This window comes from Somniosus microcephalus, chromosome 20, assembly GCF_052327205.1.
Source record: "Somniosus microcephalus isolate GS21.2 chromosome 20, FLI_Smic_1.0, whole genome shotgun sequence".
In the NCBI taxonomy this organism is placed as follows: Eukaryota; Metazoa; Chordata; class Chondrichthyes; order Squaliformes; family Somniosidae; genus Somniosus; species Somniosus microcephalus.
Window position 1 is genome coordinate 81,564,533 of NC_141006.1, and position 14,496 is coordinate 81,579,028.

At 51.3% G+C, this 14,496-nt stretch overlaps 1 long non-coding RNA gene across 1 annotated transcript; it reads right to left on the bottom strand.

The window, feature by feature from the left end:
- Nucleotides 1-7,717: 7,717 nt before the first annotated feature.
- On the bottom strand, nucleotides 7,718-13,744 carry LOC147103475 (uncharacterized). Its single transcript, XR_015072980.1, has 2 exons — nucleotides 13,425-13,744; nucleotides 7,718-8,137 (listed from the first exon to the last, which is right to left on the bottom strand). It is a non-coding gene; the product is annotated as an uncharacterized LOC147103475 (long non-coding RNA).
- Nucleotides 13,745-14,496: the final 752 nt, after the last annotated feature.

Consider the following 14,496-nt stretch of genomic DNA (forward strand, 5'->3'; position numbering starts at 1 on the left):
TAGCTTATCTATCTTACTCTCTCTAAACTTATTAGCTCGTGGCACTGGTAGCAATCCAGAGATTACTACCTTTGAGGTCCTACTTTTCAATTTAGCTCCTAACTCCCTAAATTCAGCTTGTAGGACCTCCTCCCTCTTTTTACCTACATCGTTGGTACCTACATGTACCACGACAACTGGCTGATCCCCCTCCCCCTTCAGAATGCTCTGATGTTTGGATCTTTGCTGGAACACAAGGACTTTGGTTTTTTGGGGATTTATTGTCAGGGCCCAAGTCTGGCAGTACGACTCCAGCAGGTCCAGGTTTTGCTGTAGCCCCTCTTTAGTAGGTGACAGCAGAACCAGGTCGTCTGCATAGAGGAGGAATTTAACCTTGGATTCATATAGGGTGAGGCCGGGTGCTGTAGATTGTTCAAGTAGCTTTGCCAATCCATTTATGTAAATATTAAAGAGTGTCGGTGAGATTGGCGAGCCCTGCGTCACCCCCCGCCCCTGTGGGAAGTATTTTGTTTGTTTGTCTCCAATTTTAACTGCACATTTGTTGTTTGTATACATTGATTTAATTACATCATATGTTTTCCCTCCTACCCCGCTTTCGATAAGTTTCAGGAATAAACCGTCATGCCAGATGGAGTCGAAAGCCTTCTGGAAATCTACAAAGCATGCGTAGATTTTGCTTTTGTTATGGTGAACGTGTTTGTCAATTAGGGTCTGTAGGGTGAAGATATGGTCGGATGTTCTATAGTTTGGCAGGAATCCAATTTGGCTTTTACTCAAGACATTGTGCTCCTCAAGGAAGTTTATAAGTCTTTTGTTTATGATGCTACAGAATACCTTCCCCAGGTTACTGTTTACACAGATGCCTCTCCTGTTTACACTCCCCCCGCACCCCACCCCCGCACCCCCCTCCCCACACACTCCCCCCGCACCCCTCCCCCCACCCCCCCGCCCCCTCCCCACACACTCCCCCCACACACTCCCCCGCTCCCCACCCCACCCCCGCACCCCCCGCCCCCTCCCCACCCCCCCTCCCCCCTCCCCCTCCCCCCACCCTCCTCCCCACACACTCCCCCGCTCCCCGCACCCCCCGCACCCTCCCCCCACTCCCCCCACCCTCCTCCCCACACACTCCCCCCACTCCCCACCCCACCCCCGCACCCCCCCTCCCCACACACTCCCCCCGCACCCCTCCCCACACACTCCCCACACACTCCCCCGCCCCCCACCCCACACCCTCCCCACACACTCCCCCCGCCCCCCACCCCACACACTCCCCTCCCCACACACTCCCCCCGCCCCCCCCCCCCCGCACCCTTGCCCTCAGCTCCGTGCTGCAGACTCTCCCAAGGATGACTTGAATTTCACTGCAGCTTGATGTCTGCGGCACGTTACCAAGGCAACTGCAGGAGTCAAATCCCGAAAGCAGCCCCAGGCTGCTAGGGAGGCAGGCATGCAAACTGAAGCAGGCTGGAGGGACAGCACATTCCATTCAGATCATCCTGATCTGTCTGACATGAGTGAAATCTCACCGTGCCAGCTTTTAGTTCTCTCGGCCTTGCTTTAAAGTGAACGATGCAAACCTTTCCTCCAGCGCGGTGACTGTGCAAACACAGCACTGTTGGTTAGTTTTTTCGTTTGGGTGCAATGTATTTGAATGCAGTGAAGTGAAATGCTCTTCAATAATCCTTGTTCAGCAGGAAAAAATGTGATCTTAAGGAGGAATTGATCTGATAGTTGAATTAAAAATAAAACTGCAAATACTGGGAATTTCACAGGAATATGGGTGTCGCTGGCGAGGCCAGCATTTATTGCCCATCCCTAGTTGCCCTCGAGAAGGTGGTGGTAAGCCGCCTTCTTGAACCACTGCAGTCCGTGTGGTGAAGGTGCTCCCACAGTGCTGTTAGGGAGCGAGTTCCAGGATTTTGACCCAGCGACGATGAAGGAACGGCCGATATATTTCCAAGTCAGGATGGTGAGTGACTTGGAGGGGAACTTGGAGGTGGTGGTGTTCCCATGCGCCTGCTGCCCTTGTCCTTCTAGGTGGAAGAGGTGGTAAAGGCGCTCTGTCACGTCTGGAAGCGAGAGGTTTGTGGTCCAAGCAGGGTGGCTGTCAGGCGATGTAACCGTGCAATTGTCCGGGTTGCCGTGTGGACCCAGTCCCAGTAACCGCCCGCCACTGACAACATTGGTCAGTCTGGGCAGGCCGAGATCTCAGCCCCACGCGCTCCTTTTCTTTACAACTTGTCCATGTGGATCTTTCCCATCCTCAGCAAAACAATCGCATGGTCAGGGGCCCGGGGCCGATCTGGTCCCCAAGCCAACGCTTTGCACGGGGCTCCCATCTGGCAAATGCTGCCCTGGGTTCACCTGAGACCATTCATTAGAACCATACCTGCCTCCACCTCCGCCTCCGCCTCCGCCTCCGCAGGACAGAGAATCAACCCAGTTGTAATGGAATGTCCTGCTTGAACTCGAGCGTGTAAACACTGACACGGACTGGTTGGGCCGAATGGCCTGTTTCCATGTTGTAATTCTATATATTTCTCTTTCAGATGCTGACTGGCCCGTTGTGCACTGCCAGCATTTTCTACGTTTATTTCAGAATTGATCTCAAGGGGCCTTGTTGTGTCTACATTTTATATACATCATTTTAAAAATTGCAGTCTCCCTTTTGAGCAATCTAATTGGCCAATAACAAACACACGCCCATTCCAATTACCGACGTGAATTCTAGTAACCTTATTGGCTAGCCCGGTTAAGCAATGCCTCGATTTCAAAATTCATATCCTTGTATTCAAATCCCTCCATGGCCTCGCCCCTCCCTATCTCTGTAATCTCCTTCAGCCCCACAACCCCGAGATATCTGCGCTCCTCTAATTATGCCCTTGAGGATCCCTGATTATAATCGCTCCACCATTGGTGGCCGTGCCTTCTGTTGCCTGGGCCCTAAGCTCTGGAATTCCCTCCCTAAACCGCTCTGCCTCGCTACCTCTCTTTCCTCCTTTAAGACGCTCCTTAAAACCTACCTCTGACCAAGCTTTTGGTCACCTGCCCTAATTTCTCTTTATGTGGCTCGGTGTCAAATTTTTTGTCTTTTAACACTACTGTGAAGCGCCTTGGGACATTTTACTAGGTTAAAGGTGCTATATAAATACAAGTTGTTGTTGTTGTAACAATCATGTAACTTTTCCAACTATTAGTTTCACTTTCTAGCAATCTCATTGGTCAACAGTAATCAGCTGACCATCTGCAAGTATTACCATTTCCTTGTTTTCTCCATGGTAACCACCTGAGCAATTGTCATTGTTCTCTGGTAACCATGGGGGCAATTTTGTGAATGGGGGCGCATTGAAGGTGGGACTGCGCCTCCATCGATTTGTGGCCAACCCACGCTATTTTCCCTTGATTGACCTTGTTAAGCCCACCCAGTGAACTTAGCAGGCCATTCAAGGGAAAGCCGGTTGCAGAGAATGTCAACGTATGACGGTTCATCTGTCTAAAAATGTTTGCTCTGTGAAGCTGTCAAACAGTGACAATATCTGCAGTTTGATGAGGTCTTGCATACAAGACCTCATCAACCTTCTTTCTTTTACAGAAATGAGATGTTTGTTGCATCTGAGAATGCAACGGCCATCTCTCATCTGTAGCACGGAGGTCCGAGAGTCTCCGCATACAAACCGACTGAAGCCTGCAGGAAGAAACAAAGAGGACACTTTTAAAAACACTTTGCACTTACCTCAGATACTCACCTCTACACTCCTGCACCCATCACTTACCTTCACACCACACTTTTGCACCCCCCCCCCGACCCCTGCAGACCCACTACTTGCCTCGGTGCCCCTGGCAGGTTTCGGAGCCTTCGGGAAGCCCGCACTTGTGAGGGCAAAAAGGGGATAATCCTATTTTCTGCCTGTTAACCACCTGTTAATTGGCTTTAATCCCTTCCCGCCTCCAAGGAGACGGGACCCGGCGCGGGACGGTTACCCGCCTCCTGGCAAGATGGCATGAAGGCGAGTTGGGGGCTGGTTTGCCACCCACTCCCAAATTCTGCCATTTTCCCGGCAGTCCTGCCTCCATACCTGCCTCCCCAGGGCTGGCAAAATCGCCCCCTTCATGACTAGAATAAGGACAATACACGAGCAACGACATTGTGCAGCAGGAACCTCACGGAGCCAGGGTCACAAATCCGTTTCTGGGAAACTCAGACTGACTGACCTTTCTTTCATCAGCTTCAGACACGTTGGTTCATTTTCCCAACGATGCTCCAAGTTGACCCTTAAACAGAAACCCTGTTTTTCCTTCTACCGCAGGAAAGGCTCACCAGGAGTTCCTGCATTTTGAATATCTGACCATTCAAATTTAAAAAGGAATTTGTCGGTCACGTACAAACGGAACCATTCACACACAACATTGCTTTAAGTCCGGCTTATTCTGCTCCCAGCCTGAAACTGATGAAACCTGCAATGTTGTATTGAAATATAAACATTTCGCAGGGACCTGAATTGCAATCGGTTTTTAACCCATGACTGGGTTTAATTCGAACTGAGGCAAAAAATACCTATTTTGTCACAATCTCATCAAATATCTTTTTTTTTATATGTGCTCAGGATGTGGGCAATACTGGCAAGGCCACACTTGCTGCCCGTCGCTAGTTGCCCCGAGGCACTGGTGGCCATCTCTCTTCTGGAACCACTGCAGTCCGTGTGTTGTTAGTGTCAGGTACAGAATTCCAGGATTCTGATCCAGCTACGATGAAGAAATGGTGATTTATTCCAAATCAGGATAATGCGTGACTTGGAGGGGAACTTGGAGATGATAGTGCTCCCATGACATTGCTGCTATTGGCCTTTGCGATGTTAGAGGTCACAGAACTGGGAGGTGTTACATAGAATTACACAGAATGTACAGCACAGAAACAGGCCCAACTGGTCCATGCCAGTGTTTATGCTCCACACGAGCCTCCTCCCACCCTACTTGTTGAAGTAAGCTGATTGGGTTGCTGCACAAATCAAGCTTTGTCCCAGAAGGTGTCAGACTTACTGAGTGTTGTTGCAGCTGCACCCTTGCAGTTGAGTGGTGAGTATTCCATCTCACTCCTGACTTGAGTCTCATAGATGGTGGATAGGCTTTGAGGGGTCAGGGAATAAGCGACTTGTAGCCATGGTGATATGGCTAGCCCAGTTACGCTTCTCGTCAATGAAAACCCCCGAGATGTGGATGTTGGGGTCTCGGTAATTGTGTTGCATTAACTAAAGTTAAGAGAAAGCCTGTCTTTTCCTGCTGGTTTCTGCTGGTCTTAATAGCCTAGCCTCTCCCCAATAATAAAATGGCATTTCTGGCATCTAACTGAGCAACCCCATGGGAGAATATAAATTGAGAGGGTTCAACAATTTCTCATTTATTATAAAATTAACAGTGATAGGTAGCTGAGCTATAAATTAATCTATATATATAAAAGGATATGTCTATCTGTCTGTCTGTCTGTCTGTCTCTCTGTCTGTCTCTCTGGCCGGCTATACAATCAAAAGTTATAGAGCGTACCTACGCATATGTTATATCAAAAGAAAGCTCATCATTAGGGGACTCTTGTAGGCGTATTTACTTTTTGCTCGGACAAAAATTGTGCCGACGGTCGGACAAAAATTGTGCTGATGGTATCCAAAAAACGTTCAAAATTCCTCTCATTATCCGCTCATTTGCATCGAGTGGGGGCGGGTTCATTGTGTGTGTGGGCGGGCCATCCTACAGTTGAGTGACGTGATGATTGACCAATCCTACAGTTCAGTGACCTGACGGTTGACCAATCGGTGCGTGTGTGGGCGGGCCTTATCATTCTGAACCGAGGTGAGTCGCCGCCATCTTGATTCCAAACTTTTCATTTCTTTTTCCCACTTTCTGCGTGTTTCTTTTCAAATCTACATTTCCAGCAAAAAAAAAGTTGCTTTTAAAACACAAATTGTTTTTAAAAAAAGTTAATTAATTTGTAAATCTTATCTCTACCATCTAGAATTTTCCTACCTTTCACCGTTTTTCCAGGCCTGTAAGCCTGGGCCTCTGTTGCCCAGCCACGTCCGAGCTAGGCACCACCCGTCGTGCTCAACAAGCGGCTCGCGATCGCCGGCATCTTTGTGAAGGCTGGAGGGGGCGGGCCTGAGCTGAGCGTCGCCACCCGCCGCCATCTTAGTAAAGGTGGGTGGGGCAGGAGTCAGCGCGCGCGACTTGAGTCCGGCCCGGCCTCACGCGGTAGGTTGCGCGGCGGCGTCTCTCTCTCTGCTCTTGAAGCCGGCTCAGGTGGGGGGCGGGGCTCGGGGTTCGGCAGATCGGGGCTGGGGGGGGGGGGCGGGGCCCGTGAGATCGGGCCTCGGGAGATCGGGGGGGGGGGGTGGGGGGGGCGAGCCTCGGGTGATGGGGGGGCGGGGCTCGGGAGATCGGGCCTCGGGAGATCGGCGCTCGGTAGATCGGGGGCGGGACATCGGGAGGCGGGACATCTGGAGATCGGGGGGCGGGGCTCGGGGACTTCCCCCCTCTCCCCCTCCTTCCCCCTTCCCCCCCAATGCCGGCAGAGGGGAGAGGGTCTGCTGGCTCCCCCCTCCCTTTCTCCCCCCCTCCTTCCCCCACCCCCCTCTCCCCTCCCCTTCCTCCCCCCTTCCCCACCCCCTCTCCCCTCCTCTCCCGCCTTCCTCCCCCCTCCCCCTCCCCTTCCTCCCCTCCTCCCCCTCTCCCTTTCCTCCCCCCTCCCTCCCCCTCTTCCCCCCTCCCTTCCTCTCCCTCCCTTCCTTCCTCCCCCTCCCCTCCCTTCCTCCCCCTCCCCTCCCTTCCTCCCCCTCCCTCCCTCCCTTCCTCCCCCTCCCCTCCCCTCCCTTCCTCCCCCCTCCCCTCCTCCCCCCTCCCCTCCCCTTCTTCCCCTTCCCTCCTTCCCCCTCCCCCCTTCCCTCCTTCCCCCCTCCCTCCTTCCCCCATCCCTCCCTTCCCCTCCCCCCCCACTCCCCTTCTTCCCCCCCATCCCTCCCTTCCCCCCTTCCCCTCCCCTCCCTTCCCCAGTTGCGCTCTCTCTTCCCCCCAGTCGCTCTCTCTCTCTCTCTTCCAACAACAACATGCCCTCAAAAATCCCTCGGCACCGCCGGGCACTTCAGCTAGTAAGATATATATGAATATATTATATAGTATAGTAACTTAATTTTCAAAATGCTGTTTCTGAACTACACACACACACACACACACACACACTCACACTCACACTCTCACAAACACACACTCACACACACACATTCACACACTCACACACACACACTCACACTCTCACACACACACTCACACTCACAAACTCTCTCACACTCACACACACATACGCGTGCATTCACACACTCACACACTCACACATACTCATGCACACACACACATACTCACGCACACACTCTCTCACACACACATACATTCACACACATGTACATACGCATGTTCCTTCTAGGCAGTTGCTGAATAGCAACAAGGAGTAGGAACATGACCAGATTTATTTCCTTCCCTCGCTCAGTGGCTCTCTAGTCAATGCTTATTGCTCGCTCCTGCTGGGAGCGGCTAACTAAGCACGTTCTTGGATCCTCCTGGTTGCTGTGCCTGTAAAGCAAACTGTGAAAGACCTTTCGGGTTTATCACAAAACTAGACCTTTCAAATCTGTAAAATCTACAGTAACCTTTACTGGAAATAAGGCAAGCAAAATTCAGAGAATCTTTGTTCACATTTTATTCTGTCAAAGCACTCTAGGGCGATTTAAGTAAGATACTGGGCTTAATGTTTTCTTCCCTGTGCGGTTGTGTACTGCAGTTGTTTAAACTCCATCGAGCCCACTCCTCTCCTGGAGAGATCTGAACTCTGGCACCAAGTGCAGCTGCAGCTCTGCGCAGAAGCCAGGGTTTCAGTCTGGAGCCTCCTTTGCTGCCTCACTTGATCGACAACATAAACAACCATATCTTCGACTGATGCGAATTTACATTCCAGCAGATGGAGTCTTCTGGCCAGCCGGTTTTGTGCAAACATTCCTCGGCGCACACAGTGTATTTCTCTGACAGATAAAGAATCAGCAGCCTTGCTGGGAGCAAATGCTCTCTTACAAAAATCTGTAATCTTCTTATATAATATCTGTGGGAATAAAAGTAATTGAATCATTTATCTCTTTCAAATGTCAAATTTTTTGTCTTAAAATACTCCTGTGAAGCTCCTTGAGATGTTTTACTATGTTAAAGGCGCTATATAAATACAAGTTGTTGTTGTTTCCACAATAAGTCCGGTGCTGGACACAGTCTCTTTAGAATAGATGTGGGGAGGAACCTTTATCCAGTTATGTATTTTTTCTCCCCCTCCCTCCCATTATTCCACTGCATCACAAAATGTTACTGTTCTTTCTCCCAGGAATTTCCCAGATTTTCCGGGGTTTCTATCTGTTTTTTTCGCCGCTCCCAGGAGATCCCATGGTTTAGGGTGGGGTGGGGACTGTATATATTGTGACACACAGGGAATTGCAATTGTGGGGGACAGGTTGGATGGACCAGAGGGTCCTTTCCTGCACATCATTACTCCAATGTATGTTTGTAATAAAGGCTCCTCGCTTGGGAGCAGTTCCACTGCTACAAGCGACTCTCTGGTACATCACCCAAGTGGCTCTTTTTCATGTGCAAATGTAGATGGTGGGTGCAGGCTGGCTGTTCAACTGGGGAGGGGAGCCATCACAGTCAAGCCTGCCTCCTTCCTAGGCCAGTGGTCCGAACACACACACCTCCAGAAAGGGGCCAGGAGACAGTCATGAGGAGCCTGAACCCTGGTGGATTTCCCTAACTCAGGGGGTTAACTACATCAGCCCATACGGAGAATCTTACAAGGTCAGCAACTGAACCCCTGCAATCTGCCGCTGCACCCCCATGTTAGGAGGGCAAAGTTGGTTAGGTTTCCTGCTCCTCATCACTATCCACCAACCCTCGCTGGAAGTACAGGTCGGTGTTGAGTGAAAAGAGCATTGGGTTCATCTGTGATATCCCTCATGGCTAACACTCACCATCAAGGTTCACACACGAGGAAAGGCTACTTGGGCAAGAAACGGGAGGTCAATTTACCCGTGGACCTGGATCCCAGCAAGGAGTCAAAGCCATCAGATACAATTAAAGTAAGCTCTTTATATCATCATAAAGGAAAAGACACCTTTAGATGACTTCCTTTAAAATAGCATTTTCTCCCCACTCTATAGCTTCCTCCACGCCACAAACTCACTGCCTGAATCTCGCCTTTTCTTGCCCCCCTGCCCATGCCTCCCGCCCGCAGTCCCAGCTTTGGCTACCCCCTCCCTATTGCCAATGTTCCCTATTGCACCAAATCAGATGTATTTTGAAAATTAAGCTTTAGAAACATCTGCGCAGCATGAATATAAAACTTGTAGTGTACATAACTAAAATAAAGTGTTTGCACTTGTGGGTGTTGACACATATGTGCCTGCTCCATATGCACAAGACATTGGGAGCACCTTCACCTCACGGAATGCCGCGGTTCAAGAAGGCGGCTCCCCACCACCTTCTCCAGGGCAATTAGGGATGAGCAATAAATGCCGGCCTTGCCAGCGGACGCCCACATCCCAGGAATGAATTTTTAAAAATTGTGTGCCGCTGTAATGATTAAAGCACACACACGTTATAAACACACAAACACATATATTTTTTAAAAGGTGATGTTAAGTGAAGTTGATAGTGGTAATATGTCACGGTGCAGGAGGAGATTTGCAGGAAGGACTGATTCCACTCCAGCTGTTAATGTCACCGACACAAGTTCACCTGCCGAGTCTGGATTATTGAACGAGGCCTCAGCAGAAGCCTGCAGCTTGCCACAGACCCCTGACTGCTAAACTGACGTGCCTATAATGCAGCAGGCTGTATTGAAGCTGTGCAGAAACTGTCTGTGTGCCCCTCTCTCCCTGACCTTTTCTCTGCTCCCTTTTCCTCCAGTGATTTCCGACAGCCTGCTGCCGCTGATCAGCATACGGTTATCAGTTTAGGAAAATTCCAGAGTTAAAGCAGAGCTGCACAAAATTAAGGCAGTTCAGTCGCCCTCCCCCCCACTCCCTAATCCCCTCCCCCTGCCTCATGTCAGGGAGTCTCTGTCACTGCAGGGTAACTTCACAGGTGCTTTCAGCCAGCCCTGTCCACAGACTTCCCCTTTAAATGCTTAATGATACATCACAATCGATATCACTAGTTACCTCTGCTCCCTTTCAATCTAAATGTATTTATCGAGATGGAAATACCCCGGCGGATTCCTATCTCCCAGTAATCAATCAAATGGTGATTTTAACTCCTCAGGCTCGATTTGTGTCGGAACATCATTAAATGATTATGAGAGGATGTGAATAAATGATTGTTATTCATTTATTAGTGTGATCGTCCCTTGTTAATGTAACTAAACCTTCTGCAAAGCAATACTGAGCCCCCAGAGCCCTTTGTTAACTTGCTGATAGCACTCTGCAATCGAGTGTTTCTCTTTTTTCCCGAATTTCCATCCGTTCCCCTTTTTCCCCTCACTCCCACTGTGGAAAGTGTTAACTGCTCCGGTGCGGCCTGCACTCCAGCAACTCTCGCTCCTGTGCGAGCTGGCAGGCCATTCACTGCTGGCCGACATCACTGCTGAGCAACAAGCAGCAAGAAAAGCCTCCTGAGTTTACTCTTCACCAGCCTGGGGGGAGGGGGGGGGGGGTTAGGGAGGGGGAGGGGAGGGTTAGAGGCATGAGGGGGTTAGAGAGGGGGAGGGGAGGGTTAGGGAGGGGATAGAGGGGGGAGGGGAGGGTTAGAGAGAGGGGCAGGGAGGGGTTAGAGGGGGGAGGGGACGGTTAGAGGGGGAGGGGAGGGGTTAGAGAGGGTAGGGGTTAGAGAGGGGGAGGGAGGGGGTTAGAGAGGGGGTGGGGGTTAGAGAGGGGGAGGGGTTAGGGAGGGGAGGGGGTTAGAGAGGGGGAGGGAGGGTTAGAGGGGAGGGGGAGGGGGAGGGGTTTAGAGAGGGGGAGGGGAGGGGTTAGAGAGGGGGAGGGGGTTAGAGAGGGGGTAGGAGGGGGAGGGGGTTAGAGAGGGGAGGGGGTTAGAGAGGGGGTAGGAGGGGGAGGGGGTTAGAGAGGGTAGGGGGTTAGGGAGGGGGTTAGGGAGGGGAGGGGAGGGGGTTAGAGAGGGGGAGGGGGTTAGAGAGGGGAGGGGTGGGGGTTAGAGAGAGGGTGGGGGTATAGAGAGGGGGAGGGGGTTAGAGAGGGGGAGGGGTTAGGGAGGGGAGGGGGTTAGAGAGGGGGTGGGGTTAAAGAGGGGGAGGGGGTTAGAGGGGGGAGGGGTTAGGGAGGGGGAGGGGGTTAGAGAGGGGGAGGGGAGGGGAGGGGGAGGGGGTTAGAGAGGGGAGGGGGAGGGAGTTAGAGAGGGGAGGGGTTAGAGAGGGGGAGGGGTTAGGGAGGTGGAGGGGAGGGGTTAGAGAGGGGGAGGGGAGGGGGGTTAGGGAGGGGGAAGAGAGGGGGATAGGGGTTAGAGAGGGGGAGGGAGGGGGAGGGGGTTAGAGAGGGGGGAGGGGGTTAGGGAGGGGGAGGGGGTTAGAGAGGGGAGGGGTTAGAGAGGGGGGAGGGGGTTAGGGAGGGGGAGGGAGTTAGAGAGGGGGAGGGGGTTAGGGAGGGGGAGGGGGTTAGAGAGGGGGAGGGGAGGGGAGGGGTTAGAGGGTTAGGGAGGGGGGAGAGAGGGGGGGAGGGGGTTAGGGAGAGGGGGAGGGGGTTAGGGAGGGGAGGGGAGGGGAGGGGGAGAGGGTTAGAGGGGGAGGAGGGGAGGGGTTAGAGGGTTAGTGAGGGGGAGGGGGTTGAGGGGGGGGAGGGGGTTAGAGGGGGGGAGGGGAGGGGGAGGGGGTTGAGGGGGGTGGTGGCCGAGATTTATTACACTGCTTCAGTTGCTGTCGTGACTAAGATCAGCGAACTCAGCTCAGTCTGACGATCAAACCTAAAACCTGCTGATCTGGACGGCTCGGCACCTTTTTTTGTGTTTGTTATCTTCTCACTCCCATGGGAACAGGAGGAGGCCATTCAGCATCTCGAGCCACTTCCGCCATTCGTTAGATCAGGGCTGATCTGTGTCTTAACTCCATCTACCCACCTTGGTTCCGTAGCCTTTAATACCCTTACTCAACAAAAATCTATCGATCTCAGTTTTGAAATTTTCAATTGACCCCCAGCCTCAACAGCCTTTGCGGGGAGAGAGTTCCAGATTTCCACCACCCTTTGTGTGAAGAAGTGCTTCCTGACATCACCCCTGAACGGCCTGGCTCTAAGTTTAAGGTTCTGCCCCCCTGTTCTGGACTCCCCCCACCAGAGGAAATAGTTCCTCTCTATCTAGCCTTGTTTATTGGATCTTCCTTTACCATACATCATCCCTGCCTGAGAGAGGGAGCCTTACTTCCAGGCTTATGCCCATCAAAGCTGGTCAGGAATAACTTCACAAAAGTAGTCACAGGGTGATTATCCCTCCATGGCAAAGAGGCTGAGTGCGTTAGAACAGCTGACATCAGGAGCTCAGGATAAACTCACAGCTGACCAGCACAGTACACTGGAGCCCACCATCTTGTCGTTAACTGAAACAATCCTCTAATAATGAATGTTTCCTTTCCTTTTCTCCACTTTCCTTATGTACCAATTCTCGCTGAGGTGCGGGTTCTCAGCGGCAGCCCTCCAGATCCTCAACCAGTCTCCGTCCTTCATACATCGGCCTCGATAATGGATGTTGGCAGGTTTTCGGAGCAGAGGAGAGCATCGCAGTGAAGCCCAATCCTGACCTCACCTGACAGCCAGGTGCATGTCCACATTCCAGCCAGGGTCACCCGATCACGATCAGGAGTTGGAACACTGATTGACTTCCTCACACTTTTCAACTCAAGGCCAATTCTTATCCTTGTGTTTAAATCCTTCCATGGCCTTGCCCCTCACTATCTCCATAACCACTTCCAGATCTCCAACTCTCCAATTTCCCCCACCCCCTGCCTGCCCTCCGTTCCTCTGACTACAGCCTCTTGTGCATTAACCGCTCCCCCCACCACCCTTGCCACACCATTGGAAGCTGTGCCTTCAGCTGTATGAATCCCACTTTCTGGAATTTCCTCTCTAAACGCTTCAGTGTTTCCACCTCTGTCTCCTCCTTTCTCTCCTTAAAACACACCTCTTTGATCAAGCTTTTGGTTACCTTCTGAATATCTCCTTCTTTGGCTCAGTGTCCATTTCCCCACCCCCTGCGAGGCACCTTGGAATGTTTCTCTATATTCAAGGTGCGAGTTACCCCAACTGGTGGCTGAGATCAGCTACCTCAGCATAGAGTGGGAATCAAGCCTCGGACCTTGTGGTCTACATGGCCAAGTATTGCACTGAGAGATGCCTTTGATAACTAACCTTCAACACAGAATGAATACTGTTTCTCTTGAGAATAAAGCAGACGATGGGAAACAGGATTATTAAGCAGGCAATCAGCAAGGCCGTTCCTGGGAAATTGTTAACAAACTCAGAGTATGGTTTGTTTGCCAAGTATGCAGCGGAGGACGGTGGAGAAATGTTGCAGGCGGTGCTCTTGAAATCATTTGGGATATTTTCCATGCGAATTCGCGACCAGGTTGTAGAATCAGTGGCCTTGCATCGACTAGCATTAGAAGTACACTTGGAAGTAAAGAAATCGGTTGCTAATCTAGCCATTTATGTTGAAGAAAGCGAAGCATTAAATTTATGTTGAAGAAAGCGAAGCATTAATTTGACAAATGGTGCCACAGAAACACCAGCACACACTGACCCAAACATCGTGAACCACACAATAGACACAATAAATGGATTGTGAGGTAAAGCACAGTCATCACATCTTTGTGATGTTCCCTTATTATATATTCAATTACAGCTTATTTGAATACTGTTTTCTGATTTGCTGAATGGTGCAGTTTAATTGAAGATGTCTTGATGATATTACTATCCAATGGTGCCAGATTAGATTCAACCACATGTAAGTCCGTTGGTTATATAAATAGGCCAATGGCTTTGAACATGTTGAAAAATAAGAATTTAACGGAAAAATTGGGTTAATTTGCGCCGGGGGCGCTAACGGGGCACACATCCCCAGCGCCTGGGCGCGGTGCTGCTAACACCTTCCGCGGAATTCAGTGGGAGGTTAGCGGTGGCAGTAGTCGGTAGCGCTCCGCAGCGCGGCCGGCAATGACATCATCACCGTGCACAGCACTGTAAGCATCAGCGCAGGTCCCAAGGGTTTTTTTTGTATCGGACATTTTGTCTGATTGTTACTGCTGATTGACCAGCAGCCTGTTTGGAGAAGATGGGCGGGGCCCAGGTGTTCATGATGGACAGGAGATTCCAGCCAGGCCGACAAACTGATTACGGAGAATGTCTGAGCAGACAGAGTTCTCTGGGAAACAATGGGCAGAAGATGGAGGGCCATTGTAAATTAATGGGAAACCACTTAACC